This window comes from Caretta caretta, chromosome 6 (genome assembly GCF_965140235.1).
Source record: "Caretta caretta isolate rCarCar2 chromosome 6, rCarCar1.hap1, whole genome shotgun sequence".
Lineage (NCBI taxonomy): Eukaryota > Metazoa > Chordata > Testudines > Cheloniidae > Caretta > Caretta caretta.
In genome coordinates, this window is record NC_134211.1 from 24508180 (window position 1) to 24533872 (window position 25693).

Sequence of the window (25693 nt, forward strand, 5' to 3'; positions counted from 1 at the left end):
TGTTCAGAGCCATTAATATTCAGTCTTGGGAAACATTCTTCACGTAAAATGGTTTTGTTTGCTGGAATAGTGGTTCTTTAGTCTAATGCCTCTATTCTGTGTGCACAAAGGTACTGTGTACAGGTGGATGACACAGGGCCAGGTATGCTGGTTCCTCTTACACTTGGGGAACCCCCAACTAGCAGTTTAGGTTTGCTCTAGGGCCCAAAGCAGAACAAAGGGGACATGGTGGGGCTCAGACTGGAACTCCATGTGTAGAGAATATACAATACCCTAGGAGTCTGTGGAAAGTGTCTGAGGCTGAGAACCAGAAGAGGTCATGGGAGCTAAAGGACTTGAGAGTTGATATGGCAGGCTTTGTGGGTTGGTGAGTTAAGGTCAAAGAGCTTTATTTTTGAGGAAGGTAGGGGGTGGAACAGCTGTGAGAACAATTTTGCTGCTGACTGGTCTAAGGAATGTGTCCAAACAGCTTTAGATGTATTCTCCTGAGCATGCTAATTATAGTCACTGTCTGTTCTAACTGGTCCTACATTGAGTTAATGAGGACTATTCGTTCCCAGGGGATGTACGCTACACTAATTCAGAATGGCCTGAAGCTTGTTGATTACAAGAAAAGCTTTGTTAATCATTGTCCCTGGTCTGTGTCCTTTCTCACAGTCTCATGCAGAATATCCAGAGGAGGAGTGGAGATGGACATAAGTCACAGTAGCACGCCATGGGCTGGATAACCTTCTCCCATGGCAACAGATGTATGACAGGGCCTTCCTGGCACAAATGACTGGCATAACATGGTGGGCAAAAATGGTGAGGAAGGTTGTTCTTGTGGTTAAGGTGTTGGCCGGGGCCTGATGAGATTGAGCCTCAATTGCTGGCTCTGCCCTAATCTACCTGTGTGACCTTGGGCAAGTCACATGGAGCCACTCAGCTGTCCTGCATCCAAGAGGTGAGGTCAGGTGTTCAAAAGAACTCAGCTCCCATTTGGGCACCAAAAAAATTGGCAACATTTTCCAAAAAGTGCTGCAACTCCCTTTGTGACACTTATGGCCAGGTCTTCAGAGCTCAGCACCCAAAGGTCATTTATTTTGGTGCCTAGTTGGGAAAGGGGCTCTTTTGAAAATCTGTCCCTTGATCTTTCTGTGCTTCAGTTCCCACTCTGTAACGGGGCTAATAAATCCTTTCTTTCTCTCACATTTTGTCTGTCTTGTTTACTTAGATTGTAAGCTCTTTGGGGCAGACTGACATTTTCTGCCGGGTAAATACAGCACTTAGTACAACAGGGCCCTGATAGTGGTGGAAATCTCTATGCTCCACTGCAATATGAATATTAATAAGTGCATGGAAGCAGGGAGTGGGGGCAGTGGAAGGTCCATAAACTGATCCATGCAAAACCATCACACCTTCTGCATTTTTAGCTCAAGACAAAAACAAGAAGTGTTTTTCTATGCAAAGAACATATGTGAAAAAATTGTTCATCCCCCATCAGTGAAACCAGTAGGAGGTGGGAATGTTTTCACATAGCTCTGTCCACTAATAGTTGTCTTCTGTGTTAACTACATGCTCCCACCGGTTGAGTCAAGTATATAAATATAAAATATCCCACTGGCATGCGGCTGAGATCCCACTGAGGGACTGTCTTCTTCTCTTGTGGTGGTTTGTCAAAGAGCAGGCAAACTGCAACTCAAGTTATTGCATGGTGGTGACTGTTAGTGTGATAAAATAAGGATGTAATCCAAGTTTTAGATTAATGTTCTCCTTAAAATATTGAAGAATAAGGAAAGGAAAGGAAAGCAAAGCAGAGGGAGGGCCAAGGAAGAATTTCCAGATGTTTTCAATTACTATAGGAAAAGAGAGAGGGCACCTGGTCTAGAGGTTAGAGCAGGGGAATGGGAATGAGTTTGACAATACAGTGCTTACCTGCCTTTGAATGAAGCACACTTCAAAAGTGAGCAGGGTTGCTATTTTAGGAAAAGTTTATGCTAATGGTATGATCATTGACAATCACATTATAGGGATACATGATCAAGTAATAAGCATTTTGATGGCTCTTTACATTTTAAAGTCACTGTCCAACTACTGGCCAATTAAGCTTCACAATAGGCCTGATTCTCAGGTACTCTAAGGCCCCTTTACACTGCTTGGGTGGTGCAAAAGGGCCTTAAATTGGGAGTAAACCTTAGTGTAGCATATTGATATCCAAAGGCGCTATCTGGCCATGTGTTATTACTCAGGTGTGGAAATTCAGGCATAGACCAGTGGCCTGATTTTCAGAGGTGCTGAGCTATCCATGTTTCTTTTTTCTTTCCTCACATTGTCTCAACCCACCTCCTCTCATTATCCTTCTCCATCTCTTTCTCTATCATCTACCCTTCCGTCCCTACCTCTCATTCTCCTCCCCTCCACCTCAGTAACACTTAGTCCATCATGTTTCAAAGAACTATGCAAACCTTAACTAAAGAACCCTCCCAGCACCTCTTTGAAGTGTATAGATTATCCTCATTTTACAACAGAAGATATGGACACACAGAATTAAGAGACTTGCCTAAGGCCCAAGAGGAGATCAGTGGCAGAGCTGGAATTAGAACTCAGGAGTATCTGCCCCAAAACCAGATCCATGCACTACACATAATAAAGCATTGGTTTTAGGATGTGGCACAAAGAACATCAGGGAGAGTTGTTACATACTTGTGTAACCCACAAGGGTTATTGCCTTCTAGTAGCAGGTCCACATAACGAGTCCATTATACGTGCCTATATATGTATTTCTTTATCTCAACTGATAGAGGCTCATCCTTTTGGTGTTGAAGGTCCTGCTTTCATATTCCAGTGATAGCTCAAGAAGGGCCAGTTGCACATGCTCCTGAAATGTCAGTTTTTTAAATGTTACTTTTCAGCCACTATACTTACGTTTAAAGCCACTTTTTACAATTCCAAGAGACCAATAATGTCCCCATCAGGTTCCTTTGGCTCCCTTCTCCTTGCTCCATTCTGCCTCCCTCTTTAGTTTCTTTCCCATCCTCTCTACTCCTTCTCTCATTATCTGTCCCCCAACCACCTCATTCCATTCTCTGTCCTCCACCCCTCCTCACCAGTTGTCCCAATCAGCACAAGAGGTAGCTATGTGCCATCTAGCCTGCTCTTATCTAGTCACAACATGTTCCCCTAAGGGAATTTTTGGCTTGGGATTGTGTGTGTGTGTGTGTGTATGTTTTTATATGCTTTATTTTTATCAGAGAGAGGCTAGAGAGTACATAATGTCTTTAGGCCATGAGATTACATAGCAGATAAGGGACAGGCAGAAGTAATACAATCACTCCAGGCCATGAAGTTTATGTTGCTAACATGGAAAGCACTTGGAATGTAACAGGTAAAATTGCTTCCAACCCCTATGCAAGCATCTGATTTGTGTCAACAGATCCAGATCCAAGTCGAGATTTCAATGTTAATGTGCTGGCAGCTTGGGGTAAAATCCGTGGCTTTCCCTCAATTTCTGTTCCTTTCCTGCTTTCTTGTTTCACTTGCCCTCCATTCTTTTCTGACTCTTCTCCCTCTGCTTCTCCTTCTCTCTTCACCTTTATCTCTCCTTCTCTGATTTGAAGGTATGGTTCTGTCCTTGGATTCTCAAACTCTCAACTCAGTTGTAACTTCCTCAGGGTAAGAATTTATTTGACATCTATAAAGTGCCAAGCATGCCTATGGCACTATAAAAATAGTAATACTAGAGCAAAAATAGTAGGAACGTAGTTGAGACCAAGAACTTTGCTAGATTCAAAAAGGTTTTATTTATATGGACATTTATATGGGTAACAGAAATATCCGGATTTATATAGTTAACACTCACAATAATTTTAGAAAGAGATTAAAAAAAAGCCTCTCATGCCACAGGGTTTAAGACCATCTCGGACTATTAGAGATTTGGATTATTCCACATCTGCCCAGTGTAGGGTCTTCATCAACCTTCCTGTGAAGCATCTGGTGCTGGCCAGTGTCAGAGATAGGTTACTGGACTAGCTGGACCATGGGTCTGATGCAGTGTGGCCATTCCGATGTTTCTATGCTCCTAGAAACAACGTGCTTACATCTGCGACAGAATTCTGTGTGTTTAAATTTTATGCCAGGCCTCATAAGTGGGTCGAGCAGCAGAGGTTCAACATGTTCTTATGGGTTAAGGATTACTATGTTTCCCCAATATTGTGAGATGACAGATTAAATGGGGCAGTCCAGAGTACTCCAAAAATGGTGTGCAGAGTCGTGGACATTCCCTTAACATGATATCAGACCAGCACAATGTCATCTCTCATTGTGTTGTTAAGATTGCTTTGCTTTGTGAAGCAAAATCATGATGGTGTGAGGATGAGTTTGTTTTCTTGTGACCAACATAAAAATGGCCCTTACTACTGCCCATCATCTAAACTAAGTTGGTAGGTCTAATATTCTTCTAAGCATGTCAGATTTTATAGTGGCTCTTACAGGACCTGATCCAGTGCCCCCTGAAGCCCTTTTGATCTGGTTGACAAGGAGAAATTGTGGTTCTACTCCACCAGTATCCATCAAATGCAGTGATCAAAACTGACTGCTGTAGTAGAGATAAAGTCACTGTCACCAAACAATGTCACAGGATCAATGTGTCTCAGTTGAAAAATATTGTCTTATCTCAGGTTCTAGCTTTAATCTAGCTTCAGAAAACTGTGATCTTGTAATGGTGATGTTCTAGACCCCTTAGACATCCTCTCTCTCAAATATGCAATGTGTATTTTCCAGTCACCAAACTGGCTGATTTGCATGACATTTAAAATATATTGTATATGTGATGCGTCGGCATATTCTGTCATAAATATGTATTAACACAACCAAAAATTACATTTAGTGACAAGCTAAGGTTTCATCACACCACACCCTGCCCACCAGAAACCTTAAAAGCACAGAAATATGAAGTTAGGGGGAAAATCTCTAGCATTTTTTGCTTGCCGCCTTCACATCGCCTACAATGCTATTAATAATGCACTCCTGCACCTCCATAAGGCATTCACATCCAAATTGCACTCTCATACAAAATCTTAATGGTGAATTTATAGATTCAAAACATATTGTGCCACATGAGGAGTCAGCATATTCTATAATAAATTATGTTAAAAAACTAAATTAAAAGAACAGTAAGGTTGCAAAGATGAGTGCTCAAGAGTTAGGAAATGCCAGGCTTAAGGTTGCTTCCTTCTGTGTATGCATTATGTTACGGTCTTTAATTACACAATCACATGCCATTTTTTTCCACAGGACTCCTGCCTTATTTAGCGAATGGGTAGTTATTCAAGACTTTTTTGTGCTCTGTGTTCAATATGTGGCCCCAGGCCTTATTTTCTTTACACTGTCCAAACTCTGCACTGAATTATTCATTTCCTTTGGGGCATTTCTATGGTGCTCTCACCAAACTATCAAAATGCATTGACCCTAACATTAATTAATTTATCCTCACAACAGATCTGTGAGATTAGCTGTTATAATTTTCCCCACTTTACAGCTGGAGAACTAAGGCACAGAGAGATTAAGGCAAAAATTATCAGACATGTCTACAAATGTTGCGTGCCCAATTGGAGACATGCAGGCTTTTATTTTTCAGAACACTTAGCTTTTTGATAGCACTTTCTGCGGTCAAAGAACAGCTCCCATTGACTTCAGTTATAGCTGTGAGTGCTCAGATCCTCTGAAAATCTAACCCTATGTATTCTGGGCACACACAATTAGTGGCTATGGACAACCTTAATTCTGGCACTTCCTACCTTCTGAGTACTTGACCTTGCAGTCTTAATGTTCTTTTAAGGTAGTTTTTTATACAATATATATTAAAGGCAAACAGTTAGTTTACTGTAACGTGCAGTATGCACAGTTAAAAATCACAAATAAGCAGGAAGTTAAGGTGCCAACAGCAAGGTTAATTCAACAGCACCATACAGCCTGTATTCTTAGAGTATATGAGAAAAATAAAACAATGTGTATTAAGCAAAATATTTAACCAGAAAAAAATATGTATACAAAATACTACAGCGCTAGTCAAGTAACACCATGTTGGTACCTTTGTGTTTTCTTGTGACATACATAAAAATGGCCCTTACTACTTCCCATCATCTAAACTAAGTTGGTAGGTCTAATATTCTTCTAAGCATGTCAGATTTTATAGTGACTCTCACAGAACCTGATCCAGTGACTACTCATGATTTTAACTGGGGGGGAGGGGAGGGACACAGAGTGGACCCCTGTTGGACATTCATGGGTCCTAGGGACTGAGGGCCAGAAAAATCCACGAGGCCCTTATAGAACTTCCTCTGCATATTTCCTTTAGGGGGCATCACTTGTCCACCTCTCCTTACAGAAGTGTTTAGGGGTCCAGGCCAAAAACCCTGTCAAATCCTCAACATACACTGGGCTATGTATGGGGTGGGGGGGTGAGAAAACCTGTATTTGTGCTGGAAATGGCCCACCTTGATTATCATGCACATTGTAGGGAGAGTGGTCGCTTTGGATGAGCTATTACCAGCAGGAGAGTGAGTTTGGGGGGGGGGGGTGGGCGGAGGGTGAGAAAACCTGGATTTGTGCTGGAAATGGCCCAACTTGATGATCACTTTAGATAAGCTATTACCAGCAGGAGAGTGGGGTGGAAGGAGGTATTGTTTCATGGTCTCTGTGTATATATAATGTCTTCTGCAGTTTCCACAGTATGCATCCGATGAAGTGAGCTGTAGCTCACGAAAGCTTATGCTCAAATAAATTGGTTAGTCTCTAAGGTGCCACAAGTACTCCTTTTCTTTTTGCGAATACAGACTAACACGGCTGTTACTCTGAAACCATACACTGGGGTGTAGATCATCTGCTGTGACTCTCCATGCCCCTGCATGGACCTATCCCCTTTGCGGCTCTGCTTCCATGCCCTGGCAGGGCTGTCCCACTGGAATTCTCCCTGGCCTCTAAGATCACCCGTTTAAAGGGGTTCCCGAGTGCACAAGGTGCCTTGAAGAAAAGCTCATACAGCTTCAAATTGTCCAGAATAAAAGTTCACCTTCTGGCAGAGACCAAGTCTGGAAAATTTCAGCCTCAAAGGTGAATCTAGGAAAGGACTCTGTGAATTCAAAGGGTTACAGTGAAAACTGTTTAACTATAGTGGGAGCGACCAACACCATAGAATCATAGAATCATAGAATATAAGGGTTGGAAGGGACCCCAGAAGGTCATCTAGTCCAACCCCCTGCTCGAAGCAGGACCAATTCCCAGTTAAATCATCCCAGCCAGGGCTTTGTCAAGCCTGACCTTAAAAACCTCTAAGGAAGGAGATTCTACCACCTCCCTAGGTAACGCATTCCAGTGTTTCACCACCCTCTTAGTGAAAAAGTTTTTCCTAATATCCAATCTAAACCTCCCCCACTGCAGCTTGAGACCATTACTCCTCGTTCTGTCATCTGATACCATTGAGAACAATCTAGAGCCAGCTATAATACTTAATCAGTTCAATGAATCCAGAACCTAGCCTAAGCTCTGGGCATCTTATATTGATTAACACACACAACTACAATCTTTTACATTTTCACTATCCTAATTCAGTCCTTCCAAAATCCAATCACACAATTCTTCAGTTAGCCAATAACCCTCTATTCCCCCAGGAAAACTGCAAGACTGCGCCTGTATCCATCTCCAACATACAACCCTCTTCTTCTGTCTGCAAACCCCTGTCTTCTCCAGATGCCTGTGGGGAAAAAGGGAGGCTTTACAGCATGCCTGGAAGGTCATCTATATGGTCATGTTCTATACGTTTGCAGTCTGTAAAGAGAACACAGAAAGCGCCGTGATTATATTCAGCGTTGTGAATGGGGTTCCAGCCAGGTGCTGCTGAACCTCAGGAGTTACTTGCATGGCATCTGCATGGCAAACATAGATAATCATGCTTCCCCACCTTTGCTGGCACTGGGAAGCCTTTCCACTGACTTCGATGACTTTGGATCAGGCCCATGGCAAGCCCAACTTCCCGCACCGCACCTGCAGCATGAGCCCTGCCTTTTGCCGCAACACGAGACCTACCTCACCCATGATGCGAGACCTGTCTCCTCCTCCAGCATGATAAGTCCCACTTCCCCCCCCCCACCCGCAGCAGGAGCCCCGCCTACGCACCTGCATATTGTGAGTCCCACATCTCTGATCTCACCTGTGCTCACTTGCAACACCAACAGCAGGAACCCTACCTCCCACTTCTCACCAGCAGCACAAGCACCAGCTTCCCCACGGAGAAAATTTTTCCTTTCAGTCGGCTGCTATATTAACTGAGCTCTCAGGAACAGCCTCAAGCACACAGAGAATGTCTAATCCGGAGAATGTCCTCTGACAGCACTATGATCAATATTCCATGGGGACAATTACACTTTCCCACCTTTGTTAAGCCCTTGGAGGTCCCCAGATCAAACGAAAGGGGCAGGGAGTGCAAACTCTTATTATTTACTACTGCTATTAACTGGGGGGGGACAGCACAGCTTCCTCTGCCAACAGCAGCCTACTTTAATTACCCCAATTCACTCACCTATGACGCTTGCGAGTCTTCTGCTACCGTGGTGAAAGTGAATGTTTTGCAGCATAGTCTGCTCCTATGTCCACTTTCCTTTCTCTTCCCACATCCTCACCCTGGTGTTGATTTGTTCAGCTGCAGGGAAAAAAATCTGGTTCCAAGGTCACCGGAAGGACAGTCAAGCCAAGGTCTCACAAAAGGCCTATCTCCCTGTAACAGCCGGGAGGAGGCCGTCTCGTTTGCTTAAACAGTGATACTGGCTCAGAGGTCAAGCCCCCAAGGCCATGCCCCAAATGCCTGGGGCACTTGTGTGTTGACTGGAGAAACCAATGGGTTGCCTTGCATATAACCAGTGCTTTATTAATAAAATGCTATTCCATTCAGACAGGAAAATATCTATTTTAGAAAGGACTAACAAAACGTGACACTTTCTGGTACAATGAGTAGTTACTCTGCTCAAGAGATGGATCGACCTGGAATAGTATGTAGAGGTCTGTACCGGCAGAGCCCCGTAAGGAGGCCCAGAGCTGGAGATGGAGGGGTGCTGCAGTCAGCACTGAGGTCTAAGTGGGAAGCTACCACCGTATTTGTTTTTGCATATCTCTCTTGCCCCTGGGGTGACACCAGCACCATAATATCCTGAGAATCAAATTCACTTCAGTTTGGTGGTCAGAGAAAGAGTTGATTTGTTAAGATTGCGAGCCTGTGACAGGTGCACAAGGAAGATGGAATAAGAAAGAGGAAAGGGGGTAAACTAGCGGAAAGAAAGAATGAAAAACTGAGAAAAGAGGGAGATTAAGAAAAAGTGACAAAGAGATATATCTTGAGAGAAAAATAAATAGCTAACTGCCCTTTCCTCATAAACTATAGTATTTAAGTACCTTTAATGCATTTTGTGAGAAAGATCTATTGTTCCCATTTGATGGGTCCCGGGTTAAGGGATAGCAAGTCTGGCATTTGCCCGGGGGCCCATTCTACAGGGGGCCCTGCGAAGCTAAATTGCTTAGGCTTTGGCTTCAGCCCTGGGTGGCGGGGCTCAGGGTCTCGGGCTTCAACCCTGCACAGCAGGGCTTCGGCTTTCGGTCCTGGGCCCCAGTGAGTCTAATGCTGGTCCTGCTTGTGGGACCCCCTGAAACCTGCTCGTGGCCCCCCTGTGGACCCCAGGCCTCTGGTTGAGAATTGCTGCACTAGTCCACTGAGTATCTGACTGGGCTCCTTGTGGCTGGCTCCTCCCAACACTAAAAGGCCTAGCTGGACAGCAGGTTTGCTCTTTGTGGGTCCCGGGAACCCACAGTGACATCAAATCTTTCCTCTTCTCCTCATCCCAGTGCTGGGACTGTCAAAACTGGCACATTTTTGAGGCTGAGAATCTTCTCGTAGTTTAAGGAGCTGGGATGATGTAGGCACAGGTTATACTGTCTTATTCTAACCCTTTGATTTCACTGCTCCTCTGTTTAGTCACTCATATTCTACCAAAGATAGAATGTAAGCTTTCTGGGCAGGGACGCTCTTTCACTATGAGTCTGTAGAGTGCCTAGCACAAACTTAGCAGGGGCCTGTAATAATCATTTGCATTATGCTATTGTTATTTGTTCATTATTGTGTTCAGTTAGGGATAGGAGAAATGGATAGGTCTTTCCAGAGTAAATAACACTGGAGTGGATACAAGTGCCAGAAGACCAATGGCTTGTTGTTGCTACCGATGATGCAAAGCTTCCCCCTCCCCAATGCTCCCCAGCATAGCAGCTTGACGCTTTCATTCTGGCTAATCTGTGTTTGAGAGCTGTTTTCTTTTTATCCTCTTTCTAATTTTAACCCACAAGGAAAACACAGAACTCTTAGCCCAAAACACACAGTCCAAAGTCTGGCAGACAAAGATAGGCCAGCCATTTCAGGAACTGTATAAACAGCAGTGTATAACTATATAAACATGCCTCTCCCTACCCCAAAGCCTTTGAGCATTCTGAAGGTGCCCAATTCAGCAGGCTGTTACACACCCGCAAGTCGAATGGCTCCCATGGGAGAGGAGGCTGCTCAGCACATCATTGGTTCAAGCCCTATCTCTACATTCACTCACTTTGATTCAATTCCGCTTCCTGTTATTCATTTACTCTGTTTGCACCAACAGAAATGAAATCTCAGGCCATGGTCTGCTGCAGCCCCTGCTTGAGCAAAGTTCCTATTAAAATCACAGATGAAGGACTAGGGCAGGGCTGGTTGCTAGACGGTCCGACACCAGAAGCACAGTGTGGAGCAGTAATAATGGGTTACTCTTAAAGCTGGCCTAGAACCATGTTGGAGCCGTGGCTTCCAACCCTGGCTGCCGCTAATCCCAGCTGGCATGGGGCCAGTGGGAAGGCCCTAAAACTTCAGCACCCTAGGTTTATGCCACCTACTTGTAAACCCAGCCCTGACCGCAGGATTTAGCACTAGGACAGGATACAAGAAGAAAAACAAATAAACAGCCAGCCAATAATCAACGACAAAGTCTAGATTTTCAAGTCAGCACCAACGTTTTTAGGAAGTTCAGTGGTAAACACCAGCAGTGAATGTGATTTTGCAGATTACTGTGGTAAATTACTTCTCATCATTATCAACAATATTATCTTACGTCCATGTTGCATCTCAAAGGATATTGCAGCAGTGTACACACTTGATATAGATACCACATCGGTGACAGTGTCATCCATCTGAGGAAGTGTTCCTATGGCAGCCTCACCTGCATTCTGCCTACCTCTCCCTCTCCAGCAGCACAACTGTTAACATTCCCAATGTCTCCCTCTTCAGCTGCTTCAAACAGCTGCCGTTTTTCAAAATCAACCTGCCACGGAAAGGTTTCCTTTTCCCATCTGGGTTCTCTCTCCAAATCACAGTCATTTAGCTGGATGAAAATCAGTCCAGGGCAACGGGAAGTTTTGCACCTGATGTTCAGTGGTTCTAAGAACAGTTGCCACTTAAGTCAGCCCCCTTTCCTCTGCTATGCTCCCAGAACAGAAGAGAAGTGGTGACATCAATTCTAAGGGCAAGTCTACACCACAGCGCTACATCGGCGCAGCGGCACTGATGCAGCATGTCTGGTGAAGACGCACTATACCGACAGGAGAGCAATCTCCCATCAGCATAATTACTCCACCTTGGCAAGAAGCGGAAGGTATGTCGAAGGGAGAGCGTCTCCCGCCGATATAGCACCAGTGTGGACAGCGTGGAACTTGCAGTACTCAAGGCAGGGTGAAGGCTTTTTCATACCCCTGAGCGACGTAAGTTAGATTGACTTAACCGGTAGTGTAGAGCTGCCCTAAGTCACAGGAGGGTGGGGTCACCCCATGCCTGGAGCAATCCTTCCTGGGCTGTAGGGCCAGAAGATACCAACAGCATGGTGCAAAGTGGCTGCACTGGGGAATCTGATCCTTTGTCAAGAGCCGGGTGTTCGCTGTTATGGTTTGTTCTGATCTGGGGTTTCTTACCATTAGCTGTACTGTTTAGTTCACCATTGTCCCAAAGGCAAGAGTGCTACCAGCAATGCTTCCTGCAGCAACTGGATTTTCCTTTGAGGTCTCCCATAAAATTACTGATGAAATCTTGCTCACGTAAGTTGACCAGATCACCTGCCAAGGTGCTAGGGCCGGGAGCTACACAGTAGCACACATATGTCTAAGAACTAGGATTGTTTTGCAATAGTATGTTCAAACAACTCAAGTGTATTAGGATTAAAAAAGGACTCTATGGTATGCTTCGGCATGGTGTTTGAGCTGATATTTGTTACATATTAGGAAAGCGGTGAGGGTAGGAAAGGCTGATTCACTGACCTAAAAAATGCCAAGCCATCTGTCAGCTGAGTTCAATGGTGGGTGAGCAGGAGGGTTGCAGCTGGTCAGTTCTGCCTTCCTTCACAAAGTCAAGTCGGCATCTTTGGCGAAAGTTTCATATTTGTGATCAGAGAATTGACTACACACTATCCGCATCTGCTCCCTCTGTGCCTTTTGAGTAACATGAAAACTGCTCCAAATACTGCAAAAACAGGTTTTCACTCAAGTCACCACTCCAGAGCCAATGCAATGCTAGAAGGGGGAGCTGTGTGCCAGTCTGCTTTCCCCATCAATAAAGCTTCTAGCTAAGTCCTGATCTTGGCACCTTCACTGTGGGGGATGACTGCAGAGCAGAAGGGGTGATTAAAAGAGAATGAATAAAACAAGAACCACCCTGTGCCTTTGCTCAGAATGTAAACTAAACCTAAAGTCAATCATTTGCAAAGTTCTGTCCAAGTTTGCTGACTCAAAAAGTTTCATATAGTTTGGAAACATTTGGAAATACATTCAGTCTTCTGAGTTACATACATGGCTGGAAGGAACCTATCTTATCTTTCAGATACCAGGTGAAACTTGCAATGCTTCTGGCTACAAAATCCTTGGTTCAACCTATAAACACTGAGCAACTTTGATATTGGACAGAAATCACTGAAGGGGAGTAGTCTGATATGGAACACAGAATAGTCATGCTTAGAGACCTTTGACTGACCATAACCTCACTCCATAAGGGATTCTCTCAAAGTACGTCAGCCACAAGGTGGTTTCTGTGGGGAAAGGTTGTTCCAAGTCTGTGAAAACTTGAAAGAAATCCCAGCTGGAATAAACTGGTGAAGCTCCATTGATGACAATGGAGTTACATTGATTTATGCTGGCTGAACTGGCCCTCATTTTTGCCAGTGATGTTTCCCATTATTGTTTCTCTGTCACCCAAGTGGGTGCATGAAGGGGCCTGTGTCTAACAAAGAACAAAGAGACTGGTGGAAACATTGTCAAGCTGTGCCACACGTTGAGAGAGCGAGGCATTGTCTATTGGAGATTGGCTACGCTGACTTCCTATCTCAGGTCTAATGCTTCTCTTATGGCCTTGGGCAAGCCACTTATCCTCTCTGCCTCAAAAATGGAGATAACGCCACCTATTCCACAGGAGAATTGGGAGGATTAACTAGTTAGTGTTTCTAGAGCACTTTGAAGAGGAAACGTGTCAACTACTGTTACCTTTTACAAAAAATGATTATACTGGACAGAATCTCCATGTCCTGCATGAAGTTCACATTTTCCCAAATCACAGCCCAAAACCATCCGCCGTAATTTCAAATATTTGCTTCCTGGGTCACAGCGTCTCTGACTTCATCCATAGTTACAGTAGATAGGTTAATTCGTTTTATAAGGGATAAAAAAACCTCATGCTGCAATACATAAGCCAGTCACTTATTGGGATCCAAAGGAAGCTTTCCCTGTAGGCAGCTTTATCCCATAACTAACTACCAACCGGCTTCTAGCACCTTGTTCTAAAGCACCTGACACTGGCCACTGTCAGAAGCAGAATACTGACTAGCTGGACCACGTGTCCAACCCAGTCTGGCAATTCCTGTGTTCCTATAACTACGAGCTATAATAGTGAGGGCAGAACACCTTGCTGGTGTTGCTTTAATACCAAGGAGTATACTGAGGCTTGCCAAGTAACCCTGTAGCTAACAAACTGAAGTGTCCAATGAAGGCTTGGATTTGATTCCAACCTTTTGCCTCCTTCACTCTGGGTTAGCAGGGGCTACAAGTGTCCTCACTGGAGCAACTTGTATTGCCCTGCAGTGCCTCAGCAAAGCGTGATGGTGATGGGCTCTGAAAGAAATTCCACCCATTCCATAGCCAGGGCAGGTCACATTAAGGAAGTGATGACATGATGGGGAAAGGGAACTCTGTTGTGGACTCATACACAAAAAGAAAATATATGGATAACTTTTCTTAAGATCAGACACTTGTAGCTGAGACAGGTGGGCCAGAGGGAATTTCCTGGGAGAGCTGTTCCTTGTCACCCACAAGCATCCTGGTTGCAGGCTCAGCTTTGGGAATGCACAGAATATGCCCATACAGTGAGTCCAGCCACTTAATAGGGATTTTCACCAGTTGGTTACATTCTCTGGCCACCCATTGGAAGGCAGAACAGCAGCAAATGCCACAGCATCCATTAGAAATGTGCTATCTGTCCTCTCCCCACAGCTGACTGGAGTTTAGACAACTGAATATGAGGTAAAATGTGCTGAGTGGTAACTTTCTCAAAACCACAGTGCAAGTTGCCACCACTGGCTCCTCCTGCCCTGCCTGACAAAACAGAACAACGAAAACATTTTCAATCATTTCCTGTTGCCCACCGGTAAATTAGCCAACCAAGCCTGGTGTCTGAGCCAACTCTCAGTTGGATAATTTAATTACATTCTTCCTACATCAATTACCCCCTTGGATGTGTCATTCCTCTGTACTTCCTGTTATGTAGTCGGTAGATTTGCTATGCACAGTTAAACAGCAGTAACATTCCCATTCAGTGCACTTCAGGGATAGCTGAGGAGATTATGTATTTTGCATGTACATAGTATATATACAATAGGACATACACGTGCACATCCAGCCGTATCTGTCCAGATCTAAACTTGGGAGAGTTCATATCTTGGATTTGGGTTTTGGCCTCATACAGAAAAATTGGCCAGTTGTGAAGCCTAGCTCGGGGAGTTGTGAAGCCTAGCTCGGGGAGTTTCGGATCTATCTATTTATCTATCACGAATGGTTAAAAAAAAAAAAAGTCTTGCTGACATAACTTCAGGATGGGCATAATACTCGTGAGTGTTGACGCCAGGGTGGTTTCTGCAGGACATGCCAAATGAATGCCAGTATGACCATATTACCACACCACACCATCAGGTATAGCGTCTGTGCCACATGCTTCAGAAAAACTGTTTTAGGGATCTTAAAAAATATAATGGACTTATTTCGTATATCCCTGTAAGCACATGTGCATTGGTTACCAGCAGTCCCACTGTACAGGGCTCAGGAGCAGGGTGGGTGGGGAGGGGGGGAGGTGTCACAGTTTTAAAGTGCATTATCTTGGGTTCTTCTAGGGTGTATCCCTTTGGGGAAGTGAGACTGTCCCCTTTCAAATGGCATAAAGCACTTGTTTCTTGCCATGATTTGGGATTCTCCTATATCACACCAGTCCTCTGCTATGTTTTCAGCCCCTGTGGCTGTTGCAGCCTGATGTAAGTTAGGGTATCCATTAAGCTGCTCTAACATGGTGCATGGGTGCTGGCTTGCACGGGGAGGCAGCAGCAGGATCCAGGAAGTGCAATGGAGTGTTTTAAAGCACCTTTGCTTAACACCACAGGGGTTAGCCATAGATGAGGGTTTGACCGAAAATCTTTAGTCTAAGTATAGCTCCCCCCCGACACTGAAATGGTGTGACCACTGTTTCCCCCAAACCGTGAACCACCACCCCCCACACACCATGCCAAGTGCTGTAACACCATTGCCTGTATGTGTTCCTGATGCTAAAACTGAGGGTTCCAAACAGTGCCCCCTGGAAAACGGCTCTCCTCTGGCTCATTAACTCTTGAAAACACTTTAACCAGCCCCGGCCTGCCAAAAATAATTCAACTACACTGAGACAAGAAAGAGGCTGTTAAGTTACAGAGAACTTAGCCACATTCCTAATCATTGCCCATCCTCATTAATGGTTAAGCTCACTTTCCTTAATGGTTTGTTGTTTCCCCCACAGATGGGAGCTGTTTGAATAAGAATCACCACCTTCTCCCTGAAAAAGCTGTTTCTGTCTCTCTACAGCTCTAGGCAAGCAGCCTGTTAAAGCAGCACCTCAAGTATCCTGCGGGTAGCACATTCTCCCTCTCTAAGATCTATTATTTGGCTTGTGAATAGGTGAGTTCAGAAGCATTGTCAGTGCAGATGAGGGGAAAGGGCTATGGACACTGGCTAGAAATAAGTAGAGTGTGGGAGGAGCTGGGTAGGTCAGGGAAGCTTGATCAGTGATGCTCCTGCTATTTTAGTCCTGGGCCCCACACAGTCCTGCCAATGTACCCACATCCTAAGTCTGGAGCATCCCTCTTGTTTCAACCCTGGGCACCTACAGCTCCACCAACAGATATCAATCCAAAGTGCAATCTCTCCTGCAGTTCCAGTCCTAAGCCCCACATAGATCCACTAAGATATCACAGTCCAAACTTGCTATTGCATTTTGCTATTGCTAGTCTTGGGCCCTGATCGGACCCTAGCACCAGCCTGGAACTCTACATGTACGTTAGGGTCTAGTGATGTGCCACCAGTTGGGGGGCTGTGGCCCTGATCTGCTAAATTGCAGTCTTAGTCCTCTACTGGAACCAGACTGCTGATAGTGGCAAATTTGCCAAACTGAGTGTTGGTTTTTCTATTACAGTCAAATGTTCAGTGAGGGCTAAGTTCAGTCCAGAAGCTCACTATTACTTCTGACTAATAATCATGAAGTTATATTTGAACCAGGGATGTATGAACCTGCTCAGATAGAGTAAGATCTGCACTCAACCTTAACCTGAAACTTGAACCATTCTGAACTTGACCCTTCTTTCAAGTTTGAAAAGTTCAGTTAACATTTAGAAAAAAAAAACTTTCACATTCCTCTGCCCTCTCTGAGACTTGACTGGAGGTAAGAGCACTGAAATACCCTGAGGAATGCTGTCTTGCAGTATTTCTGACCCTGCTGAAACCAGTATTTCTGACCCTGCTTAACTCTGTTAAGATTTGCAGCTTGATCTCTAGGCCGAAGAAGTTCAGACAAGGTTCAAATAAACATCTAGGGTCAGATCCTCAGCCTGGTATAAGTCAAAGTCGCTCCATTGACTTCAATGGAGCTATGTCAGTTTGTTACCAGCTGAGGATTTGGCCTCTAAAGTTTTGATTGCTCAACTACACCAAACTGCTGAAGCTTTTGAAATCCATTCATTACAGTATTTCACATTAATTGAATGTTAATAGGGTGCTCAGTGCTAAACAAAAATATCAGATTGGGAGACAAGGAATTTACAGTCTAGGCCAGAGTTACACATCCCAACTGGTTTTGTCTACCTTGAACTCGTGTGTTAAAAAAACAAAAAGTCATTCTACACTAAGGCCTGAATTTTCATGGTCAGGACCAGGTTTTCAGGAGAGCACAGCTCCAGTTTAGCCACAAGCAGCTAGGTTGTCAAAGCAGCAGGCTGAGTACTGTGGTCTTTGGAAAAGCTGGCCATAGATGCCCCAATGAGAGCAGCTGGGTGCTGAGTGCATCTAGAAAGCTAAGTCTGATTTAGATCCTGGATAGGGTATGAGCTCTCAAAAATCTGGCCCCAGCTGTGGCCCTGAGCTCTTGTGGAAATCTGTTCTTAAGCTACTGTGCTAGTAATAATAACCAGCTTTATGCTTTCCTTTCTCCCTTTTTCTCCTCCTATTTTATCGGACAAGAACGGACTCAACGTTCCCTTGATTCCACCTTGGCTTATGTGAATTAGTGCAGAAAAACAATGGGTCATTCTGATTTTCCTGTATGCAAAGGAACGAGACCTGCTCTGCACTAATCTCCAGTGTAGATGCAGTTAGGTTGATGGAAGAATGAGTCCTTCCACCTCACTACTGCCGCTCAGGGAGATGGGTTATCTACAGCGATGAAAAAAACCCTTTCCGTCATTGTAAGGAGAGTCTACACTGCAGTACAACTACAGTGCCGCTGTCGTCCCGTGGCCTGAGTGCAGTTTAGTGATTGGGGCATGAGTCAGGGCTCCTGTGTTTTTTTCCCAAGTTTTTAAATTCTTGGGAAAATCACTTAACTAGCCCCTTCATACGCTGCCACTCCGTCTTGCCTTGGGAAACACCTTACTGTAATGATAACCCCACTGATGGAGTCAGGTAGGTCTAATAGTAGCAGAGTTGACCCTATCGAAGTGTCAAGTGTCCTCAGAGGACCCTCAAAACAAAATAATACATTATACAGAGAGATACTATACATTCTATAGAAAATTAAAAACAGTCAAAGATGTTTCAGCCAACCAGGACTGCTTGAATGGATTCCACCTTCCTAACCCTGTAAATGAGCAGATTAGATTCCCTTGTGCTACAGATGAAAATAACACGGAAGGAAAATCCTAGTTTGAACATCTGTTAATGAAAGAATATTTCATCAAATGTAAAAACAAGAATACTAGTGCCTCCAGCTAATTCTCACAAACACATTCTCATGATGCCACAGTGCTCATTGGCAAGCTCCATTATAAAGATTATACCCTGAGGGAAGGAGATCATTTTAATTTCAGTCAGGCTATTGTAGGTTGGTATTTGCTTATAGCAGTGTGGACATATACCCAGGGGCTGATATAGCACTTGACAGCATCTCATGCAGAGGGCCTGTTTCTCTTCTCACTTACACCAGTTTTGTACTCTAGCATATATCTATTGACTGCAGTGGAGTTACACCTGATTATTTACTCTGGAGCAAAAGAGAGGAGAGAGAGAGGCTATGTACCAGTTCTGATTTAAAAATCTATCTTATTTCTTCGACATCATTAGTCACAATAGGATGGTATCTTTTTCTACCCATCTTCCCATTGCTCTTGATTTCCTTTCTGGTAAAGAGGGTTCTTCTTTCACCGAGATCGCCTCAGGACTATCATTTTCACTTTCATCTTAGACTCAGCTTCCCCTGCTCCCAGAATGCAATGGGAAGGAAGTTAGTGAGCACCTCTGGGACATTTACTCATAAATTCTCCAAACCTCAAGTCTTCAGCACCAAAATCTATGGAGCAATGACCCTTAACTCATGATATCACTGATATGTTTTATATATATCAGCTTTAGATAATCTATACAAAATTCTTCTAAATGTACTAATCTGAAGAACCAATGTCCTAAAAATGTAACATTTGCCCAAGTGCATCTTTCTTTATCTATCTGTGTTTTCTTATTTGCACAAGCTGAAGAACGCAATGGCGCTGGGAGGGCTATGATGGAAGTTCTGTGTCTAATGGAATTAATTTGGACCATACTGCACCTGTGAATAGAGCACCGGACCGGGGCACTGAGCTACTGGGTGACTTTGGGCAGGTCATGTCACCTCTGTGGGCTTGTGTTTCTCCTCCCACCCTTTGTCTGTTAAACCTCTTCAGGACAGGGATTGTTTCTCACTATGTGTTTGCACAATGCGAGGCATGATGGGACCTCTGTCAGAGCTGGGACCTGCAGGCACTACTGTAATAAATAATAATAATAATTAATAAGCATTTAATAGAAAGTTAAATACTTGGGTTTTAATGCATTAAAACAAGTTAAATGCCCTATGTAAATTAACAGCCCATCACTGTTACTTTAGCTCATCGGTGCTGGGGCACTGATTGCTTCTCCCTCTGCCTTGGCTCCACAGAATGCCTTATCTACCCCACCCCATGTATCTTGGCATGTTCCTCACAGCTGCCCAGCTGTGGAGTGAGAGGAATGGGAGGCATCTGCCAGATAATGGGAGTGTTTGTTAGAGGTGATGAAGAAGGTTTCAATCAAATTCCTCCCCTCTTGAACGTCTGGACAGATAACACTGCTTCAGAGGAAGGTTTAAGAGCAGGCCAGTCCTCCTGGAAATCTCTTAAAAACACTCAACTTAGAAACAGTTCAGAGCTCGGGGACTGGAAAGCTCAGGAATTATGAACAGGATGACAGAGGCTTTCATCTGTAGACTAGAGGGTTGAATTCAGCCAAGAAATCTTAATTTAGAGCCTGTTCCCATTGAAATCAGTGGTAGTCTTGCCATTGATTTCAGCAGCAGCAAGATTGAGCCCTAAATGTATAGTATATTAAGGGCCTAATTCTGCGAGGTACTGAACTGTCTCAACTCTTATGGCCTTTGTTGAAAATTGAAGGAGTTGTGGGTCTCCTATGACACACACATAACCTTGTAGGACTGGTGCCTAACAGAGGTGTTTGTTGGCTTTAATGGCATGGGAGATAGATGGGTAGATAGGTCGGCAAGCAGTAGGTATGTATCTCAGAACTGAACATAGAACCTGAATTACCGAACAGATAATTGCTTCTCTAGACCAGAGTGTGGGCACATTAGCATGGTGATACTGGGGGCTTACACAGTTACTGCCCATATTATATCGGATAGGTGGATAAACAGAGGATTTCAGTCAGTCTTCTGTGCTGTGTCAGTCTGATGCCTTTCACCTACACTCATTTCCGAAAAGATTTCAAGAATCCATCAACAATTAAAATGCTTGTCCAGAGCTAAAGAACCACTCCCGACTCCTTACGGGTGATGACAGCCCTTTAACTGGGGGTTAGCATAAATTCTATGGGAAGCTCCTTTTCCAGAGCTTCCTATCTTTGTTTTGTGGGGATACTTCCCAGCCATTCAAAAAAATAGGGAAAGCTAAAAACACTGAGGAGCGGAACCTCAGCTGGTGATTATCAGTGCAGCGACACTGGAGTCAATGGATCTCTGCTGATTTATACCAGGGACCCAATCCAAAGCCCACTTAAATCAGTAAGAGTCTTTCCATTGTCTTCAAGGGGTTTTAGATCAGGCCCCGGCTGAGGATCTGGCTCTGAAGTTATTGAGTCGTTCACCCTTTTTCTCCCCTGTTCAAAGCTTCACCCCCACGTGCCTCATTAGTAGGCTCATGTGTCCAGAATCCATGCAACAGCACGTTCCCTCTCATCCAGCTCTTGCTGGGGGCATGTAATTTAGTGAGATCCTGCAGTGACACTGGGATACACCGAGACGCAGCATCACTCACTGGAGAGGTACAAAATTCTACAGCAATGGTGACTATAGTAACGTTATGGTAAAGCAGTGGGTATTGGACCATTACTATAGAATGCTGGAAGAGTTTTCATAAGGGCAAAAGCCCAGCCATTCTTCTGGCCTTGGTATGCATCCTGAGAGAAAACAATAAAGCACAGCAGCTGACCCTTCTTTATAGGCTGCTTCAAACATTTCCAGCCAAGTTGGGATATTTTTCTGAAGGGGTGAAATTCACCCCTATATAGCAAGCCACACAAGACCTATGTGTAATCCACACACCTTCTGGGTCTGGTGGTCTGTCCCATCTAGTGTCACTGAGACCACGTAGAGAAACAGATGAAATGAGTCTGCTCTACAGCCTTAGCTAACAGCGAGTTGGCTTTTAGCTCATGCGGTAGAGGCTCATGCATAAGCTCCAGAGGCCGCACGTTCAATCCTGCCCACTGATGATTATATATGCACCGCTTCAGTCCTATAAAAGCGCTATTTTAAGGACCTAAGTGGTATGTGGCCCTCTGTACAGGGGTAAATTTCTCCCTTTGGGAAAAGTATCCCAACTTGGCTAGAATTGTTTGAAGCCGCCTGGAAAGAAGCTGTGGGTTTGTTTTTTTTAACTGACAAAATTGAAGGATGCATTGTCTGCAGCCATAGAAGTAGACAAGTAGAAGAGATGGAAAAACTAATAAGCCATCCACTAGAGGCCAATGTAGGATTGTTCCATACAATGTGTTTCTTCAGGGCTTTGTCCAGTGCCATCTCAAATGTGTCAGTCAATAGGACAGCCACGGCTTCCCATGGAAAGGCCTTTTGATGCAGGTGGCAGGTGGCTACAGAGTGTGGGAGCAGCCTATCCCACCTCCTCAGATTATTTTCAGCGAAGACACCACCTTTCCTGTTTACAGCTGGGAGAACTGCTGCACAGAGAAGTTAAAGGCACCATTTTCAAACATTCGTGTGGGAGCCATTCAGGTGGCCGCCTGGAGGTTCAAATGGGAGTGGGATGCCATGGCGGGGGGGGTCCCCAAAGCTGGAGTTTGGCTCTGCCCAAGTTGCCTGAACATCCAGTGGCTTGTGAATTTTCCAGACCACCTGGGGGCATTCCGGTGTTACTGGTCAGTGATATCTAGCAATATGCATCACAAACACAAACGTCAAGGGGACCATCCAGGAAAGGAGCTAACTCATCCCTCCTGGAACTGTAAGTGCTTGGGTCACACATCAGCAGAAGTTGAATATGTTCTGAGGTGGGGGAAAGTGTATGTGCTGTACTGAAATAGCCTGAACTCCATGTTCAGATGCTGGGTTAACTGGAGTGAGGTTCTGTTTGCGCACTGAAATTGAAGGGTGTTTACAGGCCTGTGTTTTGTCATCCGATACAATTTACTGCACACCAGAGACCATGACTATGTAAAGTAGAATGAGGGTCACTGGCTGCACATTAAAAAGAAAAAAAATTGTTTTGAAAAGTTCGCAGGTTGCGGTTCACCATCTGCTCCTTTCCCGCGGCAGTCACTAATGTCTGGAGACCGCAGCAGACTACACAGTTGCCAGGGTCTGAAGGGCAAAAATTCCTGCATGTCAGTCTCTGAATTCCTCCATCCGATTCCTGTGTTTTCACAAAGATGTGGCCTGCTGCTGGGTGACCTGGAAGAGGCAATGTAATGCTTTGTCAGCACACCCGGTTCGCTGCAGAAGCTAAGGACCAACTTATCCTATTAATCATTTAAAAGGTGGAAAGGAAAAAATAAAAAATAAAAACCCAGTTCTGGCTAATTGTAGAAAAAATGAGGTCAGAGTTCATTTTTCTCTCTTCTGCTGTTTCACAGTTCACTGACTGACAAGGAAAGCAAGATAACAAGAGAGGGGAGAGACATTTCATGGAAGACCCTCTGTCCCTCACAAGGGAGTTTTGGATAGGGTTCAGGACTCTGGTATAGATGGGGAATCCTACAGATTCCTGGTGTTGGGCTTCATAGCCCCATGATGTTCAGAAGAGAATTCTGCAGGTCCTCCGTGTGAGGATTCAGAGCTTTGGAATTGGTGGGTCTTGGGATACAATGGAACTGTACTCACTGGTGCCTCTACAGAAACAGAGGTACATCGATATTGTCTAATGTTGCCACCTCTGAGGTACAAAGAAACGGAACATCTGGGATGAGCCCGAGCCCATAAAACTGGACAGCTGGCAGTGCGTACTGAGCACCTGTAGAGATTTCCCATGACAGCTACCTCAAAAAAGGGACAGTCCTGGGAAAACCTGGACAGGCGGCATCCCTAGTATTGTCTACAATTATTTCTTGTGGGGGAGTCTGGTATGGGAACAACCGTGAGCTCCCCACAGCCAGTAATCCAATCGCATTCTCACTAGTGACCCCTGAAGGCCATACAAGGTGGGTTCTCAGTCTGTGAGTTGCACCTGGCCTCCCTTGCTTTATGGCTAAGGGGAAGAAAGGGAGCAGTCCTGAACCTCCTTTCTACTGTAACATGGGTCACAATATGGAAAAGGGTGAGAAGTATTCACCTCTTTACAGCATTCCCTACCATGATTTCTGGTATGGGAGGCAACCATATGAAGTATCTCATTGTAGTCAATGCCCCAGAGTCACTAATGCAATGGAGTCCTTCTGGGCATTTGTTATACTAACTTCCGCTGGGCAAACCCTCCCACAGCCAGTGTGTGGAATAAAATACACCATAGGCGGCTCTGACATTCAAGCTGGGTTTTCTGAGGCGTGTTCTGTGCACGAGGCCCACACAGCACAAGCAGAACAGTAATAATAAGGGCTTGCCCCAATCTGACTAGTGTGACAAAGTTCCTGCTCTACCTTGGTGAGTCTTGCGCTTATTGGCGGATTTGCTCACCTTGGAGCTTCACGGCAGCCCTCAGCCTGGCCCTTTTTCTGAATTCACAGTCCAGGTCAACTCCTCCTGTGTCTGACCAGGAGTTGGGAGGATTTGCAGGGGGGAAACCAGGCCCGCCCTCTACTCCGGGTTCCAGCCCAGGGCCCTGTGGAATGCAGCTGTCTAGAGTGCCTCCTGGAACAGCTGTGCGACAGCTACTACTCCCTGGGCTACTTCCCCATGGCCTCCTCCCAACACCTTCTTTATCATCACCATAGGACCTTCCTGCTGGTGTCTGACAATGCTTGTACACCTCAGTCCTCCAACAGTCCACGTTCTCACTCTCAGCTCCTAGTGCCTCTTGCTCCCAGCTCCTCACACACACACCACAAACTGAAGTGAGCTCCTTTTTAAAACCCAGGTGCCCTGATTAGCCTGCCTTAATTGATTCTAGCAGCTTCTTGATTGGCTGCAGGTGTTCTAATCAGCCTGTCTTAATTGTCTCCAGAAGGTTCCTGATTGTTCTGGAACCTTCCCTGTTATCTTACCCAGGGAAAAGGGACTTGCTTAACCTGGGGCTAATATATCTGCCTTCTATTACTCTCCTACAGCCATATGGCCCAACCCTGTCACACTAGTTACATGCTAACCCTAGCCTGAAATTACAGAGCTGCAGAGCAAGGTAAATGTGCTAAGTCTGACTTGAGGGGCGGTGCAAACAAACAAAACACAGGCTAATGTTTGTTTACCTGGTGCCAACTCTCATGATTTTGTCATGAATCTCGTGATAATTATTGTGTTCTGTAAAGCCCCAGCTCATGGAATCAGGCGGATGAGTGATGATTTCAGCCTTCATTCTTAAAGAGAAAGTAAGTGTCCAGCCCTCATGGTTGGGGAGAAAGCTTCAAAATGTGACCCCAGTGCACCCTAAAGGCTCAAAAGGCAGGAGGCAAATAAAAAGAATACCCAATTCTATTATCTTTACGTGATCTCATGATTTTAAAGACAATCTCATGGTTTTTGAACATTTGGAGCTGGCAATACTGAGGGCATCTCTTTCAGAAGGACACCCAGTGTTGATTTAAATCTAGAGATGCTGACTGGGGGGGTATGTGGTGACCACAGGGAGGGTGGGAATATAGCTAACTCCTCCCACGCAATGTCCCAGGGGTGGTGGCCATGTCATAGCACCAGCACTGACACCATTTCTAGACTCAGATCGTACAACAATGATATCACAATATTCAGCATGGTGAATGTACTAATAAAGGGTCTCCCCAAGGCAGCCTTTCTCAAAGGCTAGGCCCTGCTGTCAGACCCTGGTCAGTGTCTGGGTGGGGCCTGAGTTTCTGGTTTTAGTTTTTTAGATGCACGCGTGAAAATAAGAAAATGCAAGTGGCTGCCTGAGTGTCAGATTCCTCTATGCACCAAAGAACCAAGCTCCTCTAGCTGGGGCTGTAGCAGATTTACATCCTCTGTGGATCGGGCACAGACTGGGACCTGTAACTAACACTCCCGCAGTGCGTTTCGCATATATTTTGGCCAGAGAGCTATGGTTGGGGAGAAACTTGAAAAGCACATGTGTGGCTCTAGCCAGAGCTATCAGTGTTACACTCCCACAAACCTCAGATTCACCAAACATATGCATGCATTCCTGCACCCGCTACCACTTATGGACCCCACAAAGCAGGGGGTAATATTTTTATA

The 25693-nt window shown here is 44.9% G+C and overlaps 1 long non-coding RNA gene across 6 annotated transcripts in view; it reads right to left on the reverse strand.

Moving 5' to 3' along the window:
• The window catches only part of LOC125638900 (uncharacterized), a 39890-nt gene extending 27194 nt beyond the window's left edge, over window positions 1-12696 (reverse strand). For 3 of the 6 annotated variants that reach the window (XR_012668872.1, XR_012668871.1, XR_012668870.1), the window contains exons 1-2: window positions 11259-12696; window positions 8555-8674 (exon numbers count right to left, since the gene is read on the reverse strand). This is a non-coding gene — a long non-coding RNA (uncharacterized LOC125638900). Of the gene's footprint in view, window positions 1-3755; window positions 7804-8554; window positions 8675-11258 lie in introns of those variants that run through there. The other 3 variants (XR_012668873.1, XR_012668869.1, XR_012668868.1) reach the window with 3 other exon arrangements.
• Between the last annotated feature and the right edge of the window lie 12997 nt (window positions 12697-25693).